Source organism: Anguilla anguilla, chromosome 2 (assembly GCF_013347855.1).
Source record: "Anguilla anguilla isolate fAngAng1 chromosome 2, fAngAng1.pri, whole genome shotgun sequence".
Classification (NCBI taxonomy): domain Eukaryota; kingdom Metazoa; phylum Chordata; class Actinopteri; order Anguilliformes; family Anguillidae; genus Anguilla; species Anguilla anguilla.
Genome location: NC_049202.1, coordinates 25,939,654 through 25,956,386, shown reverse-complemented (window position 1 = coordinate 25,956,386; position 16,733 = coordinate 25,939,654). Strand labels below are relative to the sequence as shown.

The 16,733-nt window shown below is 40.3% G+C and overlaps 1 protein-coding gene across 2 annotated transcripts in view; it reads right to left on the bottom strand.

Moving 5' to 3' along the window:
• The window catches only part of tbkbp1 (TBK1 binding protein 1), a 101,914-nt gene that overhangs the window by 45,520 nt on the left and 39,661 nt on the right, over positions 1 to 16,733 (bottom strand). Inside the window, exon 2 of one of the 2 annotated variants that reach the window (XM_035403778.1) lies at positions 1,553 to 1,680. The exons of the other annotated variant lie outside the window; for it this stretch is intronic. The gene's annotated coding sequence lies outside the window, so the exon portion shown is untranslated. The remainder of the gene's footprint in view (positions 1 to 1,552; positions 1,681 to 16,733) is intronic. 2 annotated transcript variants of the gene reach the window in all.

The window sequence follows — 16,733 nt, the reverse complement described above, 5'->3', positions numbered from 1 at the left end:
GGGACAGAGCAGGGTCACCCAACGTGCATATGTATAGGATAAATGCACAGTGCAATACTCAACATCGTCTGCAAAGTCACTCAACTATGGAATAGACATTCAAATAAAAACTGACAGAACATTCAATAACCAAATGAAATATTTGTGAGGAATTATTCACAAAATGAAAGATAATGGTGCTGAATGTAGTGAAAAAATATGCTTTATGTCAGAATTCATTATATACAGTATTCACCAACAGGATAAATACCATCATGTTTTATTTAGGGTTGTGTATTTTAACTGTTGTGTATCTCTATGTTCCTCATAATATGATAAGTATCACAATATAACATATCGAGATATGATACATATTGTTATGCACTTAATAATGTTCATTGTACAAAAACAAGTCCATACATGTGTATACAAATTCCAAGGCCCATATGCAACCCTGATGTATGTATGTATTACTTGATTTTTAGGTTTAAGTGTGAATGTGTACATTGATTTGATGTTGTGGGTGTGAAAGTAACTGCATGCCCTCACACAGCAAAAAATGAAACTACCCCTAGCAAGATGAGCAAGGTAATATTGTGTAGGCTTGTACAGACTTCTGGTTATGACTACTTCTAATTGCTACTGGTGATCAGTTTATCTTTATAAATTTAAATACAAATACTGCTTTAAGATATAATGACACACAGCTGTGTCTCTTAGTGAGCACACTGAGTAAGATGTAGACACCAGGAACTAAAATAATACAAGCATCATTAAAAATTATTTCTGTTCTCAGTTATTTAGCTACAGCCACACTCAATGAATTGTACAGTACACATCCCTGATTTTTTATTTCTGACACAAAGCCAAAAAAAGCACTAATTGTTCTCATATTTTATTTCCTTGCACCCTCCCTTGACACTAGTCTTGAAAAATCTGATTTATAATTTAAGTCCCTTGCCTTTGGTTTGCTGTCTGAAGTTGATTACAGATGTAATCACAGTAGTTGGAAATGAGTTATCCCTATTTTTACCTCTTCCGTTATTTATCTTCTTTTTTTTAGCTAAGCCCAAACACGGTTGGTTTCTTGGCTTACTTTACAATATGAATTTCAACATGGGGAATATATGCATATCATATAAATATAGAAATCAGAAAACAAATATATTAGCATTTTGTTGCTTGGAATTACTGAGAAAATTGGGGGTAAGATAAAGGAACATAGTTTTATTTGGGTACATTTTATCTCTATATTAATCCTTCTAAATTGCCTAATATTCAATAATGTTTCTTTAATCATTGTGCATACATATACTGTTGATGTATTTAAGTACTTGCACTCACATAGGTGAATAAGGCAGCTATTGAATAAGGAGCAAGACCAAGATGGCGGCGCTCACAGACGCAGCGGCTAGACGATCTCCTTTTCTGTACTCTTTATGTGTGTTTTTGTTTATATGTCTATTTGCCAATGTTAAGTTTAGTCGTGCGAATTCCACCTACAGCCGGCAAGATCTTCTGATCATAGGATTACAGCTTAACCAGGCCTTTACGAGTGAATTTCTGCACTCACACAATATACGGGAGGAGATAGCCAGGACACCAGGCTCTCCGTGGATCGTTGTCGGCTCCAGCAGACGTCGGAGGCGGAGGAGACACAGGAAGCAAAGGCATGGATGCCGGTCCGGCCTACTTGCTAGGCTAAGGAGACAACCACACAAACCACCGCTACCCAGCATTTTTCTCACCAACGCCAGATCCCTCACCAACAAAATTGACAAACTGAATTTAAGGGATCTCCGCGAACAAACTCATAAAGGACTGTTGTATTCTGTTAATAACAGAGACGTGGCTACACTCACTTATCCCAGACGTAGCTATTGAGCTAGCAGACCACACAACATTTCGCTGGGATAGAAACAAAGACTCTGGTAAGAGCAAGGGAGGGGGGTTATGCATTTACGCACAGAACAACTGGTGCACTAATACCAAAATCATAGACAGACACTGTTCTTCCAATCTGGAGTACCTGACAGTCAAATGCAGGCCTATTTACCTTCCACGTGAGCTTACCGTTGTTATAGTCACAGCTGTGTACATTCCACCGGATGCTAACGCTAGCATAGCTTTAGGCTACCTGCTCAATGCTATAAACTCACAACAGAGCACCTATCCCGAAGCAGCCCATATCATAGCCGGTGATTTTAACCATGCAGATTTAAAGGCAGTCCTCCCGAAATGTGCTACCAGGGGGAAAAATACACTAGACAAGGTTTATTCAAACATTAGGAATGGTTTTAGGTGAACACCACTACCACACTTAGGCCAGTCAGATCACCTATCCATACTCTTAACCCCAGAATACACCCCCCTCTGGAGAAAAGCTCAACCCACCACAAAGACTGTTAAGACATGGCCTGAAGGAGCTTCCTTGCAGCTGCAGGATTGCTTTGAAAGGACTAATTGGGACATTTTTGAGGATCAGGACTTGGAGGAGTATACATCAACTGTGCTCTGCTACATACAGAACTGTGTTGACAATGGTACCGTCGACAAACACATCCGGGTGTACCCCAATCAGAAGCCCTAGATGACAAAGGAGGTCAAAACTCTCCTCAAGGACCGTAACACCGCCTTTAGGTCCGGCGGCAGAGCCCTATACAGCACTGCTAGAGCTAACCTGAAAAGAGGCATCAGGGAGGCTAAAGCAGCCTACAAGAGGAAGATTGAAGACCACTTCACCAACAACGACCCACGGCAGGTATGGCAGGGCATCCAGCACATCACCAACTACAAGACCAGCAACCGCACGACTGTCGACAGTGACGCCTCACTGGCAGAGGATCTTAATTGTTTCTTTGCTCACTATGAGGTGAAAGCAGCGAAGACAGACACGACACCTCCAACAGCCACATCCTCACTGTGCAGGAGCATGATGTGAGGCGTTTGCTCAGAGCGGTGAACCTGAGGAAAGCTACCGTCCCAGATGGTGTCACAGAAAGGGCGCTGAAGGAATGTGCAGACCAGCTCTCCGAGGTCTTCACAAAGATCTTCAACCTGTCCCTGTCTAAATCCATCATCCCACCTTGCCTGAAGTCTGCCACAAGTGTCCCACTGCCAAAAAAGACTGTCATCAGCGGCCTCAACGACTACCGTCCAGTTGCACCTACGCCGGTCATCATAAAGTGCTTCGAGAGGCTGAGCCTGCAGCACTTCAAAGCCAGCCTCCCACCCACCTTCGACCCATACCAGTTTGCCTACAGAGCGATTAGGTCTACAGAAGATACAATCACCACTGCTCTTCACACTGCACTGACCCACCTTGAACACCAGGGGAGCTATGTAAGGATGCTTTTCATAGACTTCAGCTCTGCCTTTAACATCGTCATCCTGGGCAGACTGGTCACTAAACTTACTCACTTAGGACTTTCCCAACCCACCTGCCCAGACTGTTAGACTAGGCCCCCACCTCTCCTCCACCCTTACACTCAGCACCGGCGCCCCACAGGGCTGTGTGTTGAGCCCCCTTCTCTATGCCCTCTACACTCATGACTGTTCCCCCACCCATACCACCAACACCAGCATCAAGTTCACGGACGATACGACTGTGGTTGGACTTATCTCAGGAGGAGACAAGACAGCCTACAGGGATGAAGTCCAAGGACTGGCAGCGTGGTGTTCAGAGAACAATCTCATCCTGAACCCCTCAAAAACGAAATAACTCATAATAGACTTCCAGAAGAATAGTGCAGACCCCGATCCACTATACATCAACAGGGACTGTGTGGAAAGGGTCCCTGTGTTCAGGTTCCTGGGTATGCACATTGCTGAAGATCTCATGTTCATGTTTTGGGTTGCTTTGCATCTGTGGATCCTAGAGTTCTTGTTAATGTCAATCATGAGCAAGGACCAAGACGTTTGGCCGCAAACCTGGTATCCCTCCAGGAATTCAAAACTTGGCTATGCTGGAATCTTTCAGAAAGATCAGACAATTAACTGACCACAAAATTCCCTTTTTATGGCCATCTTGTCTCTGGCCAGACATGAACCCGGCTGAAAATGTGTGGTTTGAATTGAAAAGGGCAAAACAAAAGTGTGGACTGAAGAGGGTGGAGGACATTGAAAGATTCTGCATGGAGAAAAGGTCAAAGTTCCCCCAATATGATCTCATAAAACACAACAGTAGACAACAGTATGCTTATCCTTGTGAAGGGAGGGCATGCAAAGTACTGAAAACAGGGTCGCTAATCATTTTGACACCTACCCATTTAGGAAGTACACTACATTTCCTAAAGTCCCCTCTCATTTGTGGTTTTGGCCATTTCAGCCACACCAATTGCTAACAGGTGCATGAAATCAAGCATACAGCCATGCAATCTCCATTGACAAACATTGGCAGTAGAATGGGTCATACTGAAGAGCTCAGTGACATTCAACATGACTTTCAATGCCACCTTTCCAACAAGTCAGTTTGTCATATTTCTGCCCAGCTAGAGCTGCCCCAGGCAACTGTATAGCTCTGTTATTGTGAAGTGGAAACATATCGGAGAAACAACAGCTCAGCCACAAAACGGTAGACCTCACAAGATCACAGAACAGGAACGCCGAGTGCTGAAGTGTGTAGCTCATAAAAATCACCTCTCCTTGGTGGCAACACTCACTACAGTGTTCCAAACTACCTCTGGAAACGTCAGCACAAAAACTGTTCGTCTAGAGCTTCATGAAAGGTTTCCAAGGCCGAGCAGCCGTACACAAGCCTAAGATCACCGTGCTCAATGCTAACCGTCGGTTAGAGTGGTGTAAAGCACACCGCCATTGGACCAGTTGAAAGCGTTCTCTGGAGTGATGAATCACGCTTCACTATCTGGCAGTCTGATGGACAAATCTGGGTTTGGCGGAATGCACCGTGCCAACTGTACTGGCCCGAATAGTGCCAACTGTAAAGCTTGGTGGAGGAAGAATAATGGTCTGGGGCTGTTTTTCATGGTTGGGCTAGGCCCCTCAGTTCTAGTAAAGGGAAATCATAATGCTACAACATACAATGACATTCTAGAGAATTGTCTGCTTCCAACTTTATGGCAACAGTTTGAAGGAAGGCCCTTCCCTGTTTCAGCAAGAGAATGCCCCCATGCACAAAGCAAGGTCCATAAAGAAATGGTTTGCTGAGTTTTGAGGGGAAGAACTTGATTGGCCTGCACAGACCTGACCTCTACCCCGTCAAACACCTTTGGAATGAATTGGAATGCTGACTGCGAGCCAGGCCTTATGCCCAACATCAGTGCCCAACCTCACTAATACTCTTGTGGCTGAATGGAAGCAAATCTATGGGAAAGTCTTCCCAGAAGAGTGGAGGCTGTTACAGCAGCAATTAGGGGGTCCAACTCCATATTAATGCCCATGGTTTTGGAATGAGATGTTCAACAAGTACATACAGTATGGGTGTGATGTTTAGGTGTCTACATACTTTTGGAAATGTAGTGCATTTCTCATTACCTGTATTGTTTATTGTTTATACATCTGATTGTTAATCTTTATATAGAGTGCCAATGTTCATTGTTAGGAAATGGTTTGGAAAACAAAACAAACACATTATTTTATGTTGGTATGCTATATTTGTCAAATGATGAGCTGAGCCAGTCCCTTCTCAGAGCTCAGATCCAGGGGAAACCCTAGACAGGAGAATGAATATGGTGGTTTTGAGAATTTTTGGAGTTTGAAGGTGGAGGCAAGGTTGGTAAAATGCATGATGTTTGGCTATGTCATTCAGGTAGGATGCCATTGGTGTTTTGGAGGTGTTTATGTTTTATTATTTATATATAAAATTACAGTAATTGTGCTTTTTAAAATAGATAAAAGTGACCTAAAATAAATAAAAACGGATGTAATGCCAACTTGGCACCGACCTCACCAGAAATTCAGAAGACTAGTTGTGCACTGGAAGATCCATGAGGTTGGCAGACTTGTTTTAGTTTTGTTTGTAATACTTGCATTGTACACTCCACATAGTTCCATTCATCTACTTTTAGTAATAATTAGGCTCACCCCTGTCAGTGATCCTTGTAGGTAGGGGTTGGCTGTAACGTACAGTATATATACATGATGACCTTATTTGTATAGTTGAACAGCTCAAACTTGCGGGCTTGTCATGAAGAAGCCTACTCTGAATGTCAATATCATCCCAATGCTCCGCTCCTCAGACAAGGTAACATGTCTGGGTGTTCTGGAGGCAATTTCCATATCCAGATTTAAATAGAAAGAACACACAGCAATGGCAGCAAATTCACAATACCCCATACTTTCTGTTGGCTTTCTGTGTTTTATCAATAGATGATTTTTAGATTCAATATAAAACTCAATATAAAAAAGGAAATTTCTTATTCAGCATGAATGTGAGTTAATGAAACAGGACAAAACTTTGTTTGCAGTACAGTACATACTTTGAAATACTTCGTGGAGGTTCAGATGCACATTTAGTGAGTGTGTGTGTGTGTGTGTGTGTGTGTGTGTGTGTGCTTGCGTGCATGCGTGTGTGTGCATGTGTGTGTGTTGCTGTTAGCGTATTTTGTCACTTTTGTCACAATTTATGAATAAACATTGAAGCTAAATATAATGAATATCTATTATAATTACTAAAATGAAATATAATCCCATTTGGTCTAATTCATGATAAGAGAAAAGGTTTAGAAATCCAGTTCCACATTCATACCAAAAGGGGCCCCTGCATTGATTTTATAAATTCATGTGTACCTGTTCTTTATGATTCCCCCAAAATACACAAATCCACCACATAGGCCCATTTTATCAAGTAATGGTTCTCTTACAATGGTTATCTACTTTTTAAAAATTGATTTTCATATAAATTGACTTGTATATACGAACATACACATGAAAGAAATGTCAGGATACATTTGTCACAGTGAAATAAATTATAGCAACAATGGAGTTCCTAGTACAGTAATATGGCACACAAGGGTGGTTTGGAAACATTGTATTTTCTTTCATCTAATGATATGAGTCTGACTTTAACCAGTAACCCAACTTGCTGAAGTAATATTGAATCAGAATTATTTTCTTTTTGCCTTCAAGTTTTGGGGCTACCATATACAGTAGACAACATATTGTTCATTTTCAGCAGTGATTGTAATGAGACATTTTACAGGTCAAGTGTATACATTAACAACTGGAGACCTAGTTTGTTTATTGAAATCAAATTTAATTATGAATCTATTATTTATTTTGATGTACTATTTAGCCTACTGATAAGATACTTCGATACTTTGCTGAAAGCGAGTACCTTCCTTCCAGTACCTAGTAAGTGCGTGTGGCAAACACGCCTGCCACAGGCCACCGAAGTGGCTTTCCTTGGGGCCCTCCAGCACAGAGACACAGGGAGATGATGTTCCAACAGTCCAGATTTATTTTACGAGGGTTTGGCAAGGTGGTACAGCCAAATGAGCAGATCTTAAACCCTGTCATGACAGAGAGCTCCCCGTGTGAGTGGGGATGGCAGATTTAACCTGTACGCAGTGATTACCTCACTACGCACAGGTGCAGCCACTCCTGTTCCTGGGTCCAATTAGCCTGGCCAATTATCTCATTCTTAACCAATTATCCAATTGGCCAGGTCTAATTAGCTTGACCCAGGGCAGGTGTGGCTGCTTAAACCAGCCATCCCCACACCACAGTGCAGTATTCCTTATTCACATTTATAGGCTTCCAGGAACATCATTGTTTTAAGATTACTTTAAAGCTGTAGAGTTCATTGAAAATTGAAAACAAGAGGGAATCAAAGAAAGCAGATTGAGGAGGCTATAAAGAAGGCCTTTGATATGAATAGAGACACATTAATGGAGACATCTGACAAATCTAAGATGAAATATTCTCATGTTCTCATGTTCACATACAGTTTTTTACCCTCGCCAAAAAAATAAAAATAAGTAAAAAATTTTAAAATAATTTAAAAAACATATTCTGTTTCCTGGTGAGACATTGAGAAGAAAAGAAGGGCTTTAAAGAACCACCAATCTTTCATATAAAAGGGGTAAGAATCAAAAACACAACAAATTAGTACCTTCATCTATAAGATGCAAACCTTTTCAAAAGTATGTAAATGAAGATTTGTCTTATTTAACCTGTTACATCCTGAACTTAGTTCAAGAACATAATCCAAAATATGACAGCACATTTACCTGTGACATAAGTAAAACACTACATGTATTTCAGTACAAGGTTTTTCTTTGGAATCCACTGCCTCTGCTTCTTATACTGAGAATATTACAACATGAAGTCCTTTCAGTTTAATAAAAGTTTATTTGTTTATTTTATTTTATTATTTATTTTTGTTTTTGTCAATATTCTCTACTGCTACAGAGTGAAACGTGTTATTAATTTTTTCAAATTTCCATCGAGCATAGAGGTAAGGCCCAGTGTTTTGGCAGTGATACAACAGCCTGAAATATATCCTCCTCGTTAATCCACCAGTTGATCCATCTTTGTGACTCATCAATTTTTTCTGACCTGAATCATTTCAATTACAGATTTAATTTGTACCAATTATGTGAAATTGCCTGCAAGCTCATGATCACGGCAAATATAGCATTTATTTTAAGACTTATTTTTCACAAATTTGTTAGCCGCACCATGACCCTACAATGTAGAGTATATAGTAAAAATGAAAAGGAGAAAACTATGCAAGTAAAAAGAGCACGACTCGGCTAGCTCTAGCGCCAGGTCTGGTGATAGCCAATTTTAACTGAGGCAAGTGAACCTTTATCTTTATCTCTGAAAGCTTTTTCTTCCTATCCTACAATCCACAAGGACTCAGAAGCTAAATGCTTCAGAGATTGGCAGCAGAGGCAAGTTTTCAAATTAAGCTTATTGCACAATGAATACTTTTATGAAAATGTGTCTTAATCCGTAATTAATAATTACATTGCCTCAGTTCAGCTTACTGTGTTACTGTGAAATTGTACCTTTCATATTTGCAGTTTTTTAACATTTAAAATGTTCAGATTATGTATTTCATTCAGCATGCATTGTAATGTTTTAATATCCAGTTCCTTTGTGTCCAGCCTGACGTGTGGGAAAATATTTCAGAAAGCACATATACAAAGCAAAATGAAAATATGATTTCTGAGATGGATGTCTTTTAGATGTCTTTTTTCAAAATTATCCATTTATAATCCATTCAGCCTGTATCCTTTGTTGGACTGTACAAACCCCATTATGGTTCATCACTGTTAATCTTAGAGTATTTCGCACAGCCAGTTACCTACTACGTATGTACTCAATAAAAGCTGCTATAGAAAAACATTGTGGATTATAACAGAACTGCAGGTTACTCAATCTAGCTACAGAAATCACAGGACCTCTGTAAAGATCAAAATGTTGTCAGGGTTGTGTTGTGGTAGGACCCAAGCGCAGAGTAAAAACACGGGAGGCTCAAAATGTAGGTTTCAAACAAAAGACTTTACTACTACCAGTAACAAAGCAGGGAATAAAAAAAAAAAAAAAAGAGGCCACAACGGGCAATTCCAAAAAACTCAAATATACTCGTAAACAAATACAACACGTAGAGGGATTCAAAACACTAGAAAGGCTCGAAACACAATGGAACTTGAAAATACTCTAAACACAGGGAACAAACAGCAAGGGAGTACAACAGTAGCAACCCGTAAGGGGAAGCAGGGAAACAGGACTTAAATACATGAAGGTTAAACGAGACAACAGGTGAACACACTGATTGAATGAACACAGGAAACGACATGTCTGGAATGTGATCACACAATTATCCCATACCACAACAATTAACAATAACCAGACATACATAGACAGACCAAACTAAGGGATGCAAGACAGGACAAAACTACGGGGAGGCGGGAACCGAGGAGGCACAGGCGGGAACAGAGGAGGCACAACCATGACAAATGTTCCATTCCTTGCTTTTACCTAAAAGACTTGGGAGTGGTTTTGAAAAGAGACACAGTTGTCATGTTCTGTGGTTTGTCTGTGTTTCCCTTGTTGGGCCGCCAGATGGCGGCACTTCTGTTTTGACTCCTGCTTGTACCCTGTTTAATTGTATTATTGTTTTCAATTGTTCAATTATTTGGTTTTTGGTTGTCTCGTTTTCCCTTCCCTCTCTGTGGCCTGATTGTTCATTGTGCCCTCCTGTGTCTCGTCAGTGTCGTGTTTATTTAAGTTCCCTTTCTCCCTGACTCAGGTGCTGGATCCTTGGTTGTGTTTGTTGATGGGTGCCTCTGATCATGTTTCTGCCCCGTGTGTTCCTGCCCATGTTCTGTTTTCCACGTGCTTTTGGATTTTTGGATTTTCTTTGTTTCCTGTGTTTTTGAAGTTTTCCTTTGCTTTTTGAGAGTTGCCCTGTGAGGCCTTTTGTTCCCTGCTTTTGTTCCTGTGTTGTAAGTAAAGTCCTTGTTTCCTATCACCGTTTGGAGTTTTGTGTTTTCCCCCTCACTCTGCGTTTGGGTCCTAACCCCCCAGTATCCTGACAACAGTGGTAGAGAGGCCAATAAATTGAAGGGCGCATGGAATAAGCTGGTACAGTAGGTCATACATTATTTCTGCCTCCAAATAAAATGTTGTTGGTCTTCATTACCTTTCCCAATGTTATTTGTTTTAATCTTAACCTGCAAACTTGTCACAGATGGGACATTAATCTACATTCACCACGTCATTATTGCATCAAGAAATATTTACCTAATTATACGTAAAAAGCACCCTTCCAGGCATGGTTTCCTTATTGCCCTCTGCATTTATGTAAACTAACTGAGCAGTGAATCAAAACAGAACGACTGCATAAATATTTAGCTACATTCATTTAATTAAATGTATTGACCAGATGGCTTTAAATTAAGATGGTGAGTATTCATTTTTGCTACAAACACTTTAAAGCACTCATGGTTCATATGTACACTCACCGGTTACTTCAATAGGTACACCTGTTCAACTGCAAACTGCACCCGTTAACGCAAATATCTAATCAGCCAATCGCATGGCAGCAACTCAATGCATTTAGGCATGTAGACATGGTCAGGACAATCTGCTGAAGTTCAAACCAAGCATCAGAATGGGGAAGAAAGGTGATTTAAGTGACTTTGAACATGGCATGGTTGTTGGTGCCAGACCGGCTGGTTTGAGTATTTCAGAAACTGCTGATCTACTGGGATTTTCATGTACAACCATCTCTAGGGTTTACAGAGAATGGTCCGAAAAAGAGAAAATATCCAGAGAGTGGCAGTTCTCTGGGCGAAAATGCCTTGTTGATGGTAGAGGTCAGAGGAGAATGGCCAGACTGGTTTGAGCTGATAGAAAGGCAACAGTAACTCAAATAACCACTCGTTACAACCGAGGTATGCAGAAGAGCATCTCTCAACACACACCACGTCAAACCTTGAAGCAGATGGGCTACAGCAGCAGAAGACCACACCGGGTGCCACTTCTGTCACCTAATGATGTGGCCGGTGAGTGTAGGCTATATATTATATTTTTTTGTTCTTGCATCTTGACCTATAGGGGATCCCTGTTATTGGTCACCTTCAGAACAAAAAGCTTATGAATATCCATTGCACTCACTGAAAAAAGCAAACAAATGTGCAATATTATGTTTTTATTACTGAGGGAATATGCCACGTTCATATATTTTATTTTTTAGATACTTACAGTTTCTGACAACCTGTGTGCTTCATAATGGCTGGTATAGCGGCATTCACAAGTTTGTGGTTTAAAGCAAGAAAATACATTTCAAGTAACTCTAACGCAGCGTGTAGTCCTACAGAGCCGTTACCTTTCCAGTGCTCCTAAATCAGTATAATAGTGCAACAACATTTCAACGTTAAGATGCAGTGTTTCACGTCCTTTTCTTTTTGAGTTTCCCAAAAGAAGAGGTTGCAAAAGGGGGCTATGAGAGATGGTCTGTAGGCATTTTTCTCAGCACTAGATGAGTAGTCTGGATGAGGAGCTCAATCGTTGTACGCGACAGCCTGGCTTGGGACTTTCTCCCCAGTCTGTTGTTCCTCTTGTATGGCTGAGCGGTACGGCTGCGGCCCAGCGCATCCACAGCTGCGACCACTCAGCTTCCCCGAAGTCCAGCACACCTCACCGGCTGCAGCAGACTCCCCAGCTAGATTTGAATGCATCATGTCATGAATGATGTTGAAACATTTTTGTAACGTGACAAGAACATTGTGTGCTAGCAGGGTTGATTGGGGTCCACGAGGACCCTCCAGACTCCTCCAGCTTGGAGGATGTAAAATATTCAGCAGTGACAAAGGGAAGTGAGGTGAACTGCTTTTCCACAGACTTCATAACAAGCCCCATCCATGCCACTGTTTACAACGAGTTCAGTTTTGTTTCCAAGGTCAAATCTGCTTTAGGGTTGCAAAAAAAACTGACCTTCCTACGACTCAATTTCCATAATCACTGAACACACTTGTGTAGATGCACAGTGTACATGTATGTAAATGTACATGTACATGTACATGTACTAGGATACCTTCAGTACAAGACGCAATAGTCGTGTCAAAGCTGACTGAAAGCCCTGAGTGGAACACCTCAAGCAATCTAAAAATAAAAGGAATCATGCAAAATAAGCGGATGTTCCTCCTCATCGTTTCAGCTTGGCTGAAGTGGAATGGAGTGGAATTTTCCATTGCAGCTTTATGTGTCAGACTATTCCCCAGTGAGCAGTTTTTGACAGCCCACAGGTCCCTCTTCTCCCATCTTCATTGCCATTGCATTTAAACAAAGAACCCAGACTAATCTCAGAATTTTCTTCTTGTCAGCTGGCCTTCAGAAAATTAGAAAAACACCCACATCCACACATACGCACACACACAGAAATACACACACATACACACAAATTAGGTGCTATTATTGTACAAGAATAAATTGACAGAGGGTTTAAAAGCCTGCCCACAGCTGAAATTTGCAGTTTTAGTTTTACTGTCAACAAACAGTAAACCATAAACTTGGCATGTACACATCCTCTGTCAATGAGCCACCTATGAAGGAAATACACTCCTGCAGCCATAAGTACACAAGCAGAGAGCATGCCGGGGAATAAAATGACTCTCTCTCTCTCTCTTACTCTCTCTCTCTCTCTCGCTGTAATTCACCTGGATCGATGCTGGGCAGGGCTTGCAGAGCTCCACAGATCTGTAAATCAACCAGACAGTTTGTCTAATTCTCTGTGCCATCCCATCCGGATACTGTGAGTGTCTGTAAACCTGCCCAGGGTTAGAGTTAACTGCAGCTGCAGACTCAGCGTGCAGTTCCGTGTTCTCTGTGTCAGGTTTAAAGCACCATGCCCTCCACAGGGCTCACAATATTATTGCTCTCAGTGTTTCATCAGAGTCAGACCAGGATGCCATTTGTTCCAGGGTGAGGTAAAAGCCAACAGAGCCAGATCTAGTTTCCTTTTCAGAAGGTAACATCGATACTTTGCCTTTCCATTTCTCTTTACCAAAGGGCACATTTTCCATTTCCTGCTGTTAAAGTACTAGGACCCACTACAAGCAGTAGCCTACATTACAACCACTGTTGAAAATGAAAGGGTACTTAAAAATAGAACCTGTAAGTGTCCTTTCATAAAAGATTGCTTCGTGCCATACAATCAGGTTTTCAGGAGCAATCCACTACTTGAGCTGAATTAGAAGCACTTGTGCTAAAACCAATTAATCTTATTCGGTATCAGAGATGTGCAATGTTTTTTCCTTTCAGATAATAACCCATACAGTATATACCATCTCATAAAAAACATGTTTTCAACGTACAAACATGGCAAGTTACTCACACATACAAAGCACTGTCTATAACTCATTTATTCAAACTGGCAAAATTTACGCCTGCTATTAAAAGTATTGATATCAATATGACACCAAGTTGCTGTACTACAAACAATATAGGCTATCTTGCCTCACCGAAATGAAAGAAGCTGTATTCCAAAGCAATGCTACCCAATGTTTCCTAAATTGTTTAAAGTCACTTGGCCCTGTGTATATAAGCATATAGGCCTAGTACATGAATAGGCCAAACCTATGTGTGGATGAGTAATAATTTGGCATTTTTGTAAATGGTAAATGGACTGCATTCATATAGCGCTTTACAATTGATGCCTCGCATTCACCAGAGCAATTAGGGGTCAGGTGTCTTGCTCAAGGAAACTTCAACATGCCCAGGGCGGGGGATCGAACTGGCAACCCTCCGACTGCCAGACAAGCACTCTTACCTCCTGAGCTATGTCGCCTTTTGTACGTTGAAAACGTGTTTTTTATGAGATATCATTTCTTTATGCAAAGTGTTATGAGAAAGTGAGAACAATAATGCATATAAATGTGGACTATGAGAAGTATGCGTACACGTACATACACGCAAACACACATACAGCTTAGGCAGTACCGGATAAAACAATGGTTGTGATAAAGGGTGCAGTAGCATAAGTATAAAAGAAGCTTGCACCATGAGAAAAGCAACACAGATGTCCCCAGTGTATGTACTCACTGATTTCACAGCCATTCAACGAGCCTTCACTGACAGAATTATCAGCAAGCTCCTAGAATTTGATCTCCGTAGATCGCAAATTGTGTACCCTTCTGTCCTGCTCCGTTTTCTGTTATTTAGTCGAGATGCACTTTTAGTGTTTCTATGGTTTATAAGGTATTTTGATATGCTTAGCTGTAGGCAGGACTCCTCTTTGCGGTTTTGCTTAGCTAGATCACAGACCTTACGTGAGAATTCGAGAAGTAGAACAGAACAGTGGAGAATAGCAGCACAGACATATGTCCCAGCAATCTTTGCAGATCAGACAATAACAATAGTATGAGAGAAATGAGGATAAATTATAAAACTGAGTAGTTGAAAATATGTTTTAGAAAAATGGGCATGTAGGTGAAGTTTGACATGATCACAGACTATAGTGCAAAAAACAATTAAGTGACCATGAGGGAGATGAGTTTCCTTATTGAACGGTATATAAAACAGACGGTATTAAAAATTACTTGTTAAGATGGTTGGTGAAGTAATGTGTGACATTGCGTAGGAAAACTGTTGTAAAAATTTACTTTTCTCATGTTCATTACTAGTATTTACAATTACGATTGAGTCATTATTTTAAATGCAATGTTTTAATGCGGTGGGCAGATAGTATATACGTAGTAATTGTTTGTATGTGGGTACAACGGGGTAGAACGGGGCGAGGTAACATGAATGTAGAAACATGGCGTTTGCTGATAAGAAGGTTTTGTACGGTAGCCAAGTGAAGAAATATAGTTAGTAGAAATGGCACAGTGGTTAACTGGTGTAATTTTTTAATAAAATCAATACATTTTCCATCATGAAATGCATATGGCTGGCCGTGAGTGACTTTGGGTAAACGTATGCATTGAAGATTCTGATATTCTGATAAGTGCAAAAGCAATACTGCCCTACAAAGCCTAAATTCAGTAACTACGGAAAGGATAAAACTGAGAAAAATGGCTTTGAAGTGTTTTAACTGGCCAGCCAAATGGGTTATAGGTATATCAGTGATATTGCACTAATTGTACATGTATTCATGAGGTAATTTTAATGCCCAAAAATCATGATGGCTGATTTGACCTTTGACCCCAAAAATGTAGTTACTGCACTCTGCCTTTGCATTGCCTTAAATGGTTCTAATAGCAATGCAAAAGCAAAGTGCAGTAACTACAATGTTGTTGTTTCCTTTCAGTTTTTACATTGTGTTTTTTTTTGTTATAATTGTATTTAACAGTATTTAACAACTATACTTATGGATTTGTGCATGTTTAATTAAGTCTGGACAAACTGAGAATTTTAGACGTCATATTTTAGTCTTAATATCATTTCATTTCACTTTTTTACTTATTCACCTATCTAGATAATAATTTTCCTATCAATTAAACTTTGCATCATCATCTTCATTTTCATCATCGTTGTCACCGCCACCACTGTTGTTGCCTTGATGACAATCACATTAATAATTTCCATTATTCTTGTCTTTATTATTTAACACAATGAATAAATACAAGGCTACACTGAATCACAGTAAAATTTGTTTATTATATTACATGTTTTAAACAGCGGCGACTGGTGAGCAGAAAATTGGTGGGGCGCAAAACCTTCCTTTAAACTAATCATTGATCTCAAACGAATTAATTTTCAGTGATAACAAGCATGCAAATGATCTGACTAATCAATTGGAAAGTGACACACAGCTTCTTCGCATTGTGTTAGGGAGATTAAATGATAAATGCGATTTAGAAAAATCTGTTTTAAATACTAAGCAGTGGCAGAAACTTCCCCTGATTTTCCTTCGGTATCAATACAATTAATCCACAAAATAGGCTACTCAATACTATCATATATAGCCAGCTCTCCCCAAATAGGTAGTTTTAGCGAGTAGTCTAGGCCTTATAGCCTACATTTATTTTCATTTGCAGTACGAAATTGCGCACATTTTAATCGACATTATTTGCGGATACATGCACTTCTTTCTCCGCACTCGTATTCATGGCAAATATCCGCAATGCGTAGGCTAGATTGTAAACAATCTTGAAGTGCATGACATGGCATTGGCGATGATGTCAATTTACAGATGATAATGTTACAGCTTTCAGGGAGCAGGTAAGCTAACGCTAACTAACTAAACATTGCCTGTCAGTCAGCATATATAGCGAGGCTGACAGGTATTTTATATTGTGATTGCTAGTTTCTCAACGCTTAATGTCATCGTTACTTAGCCT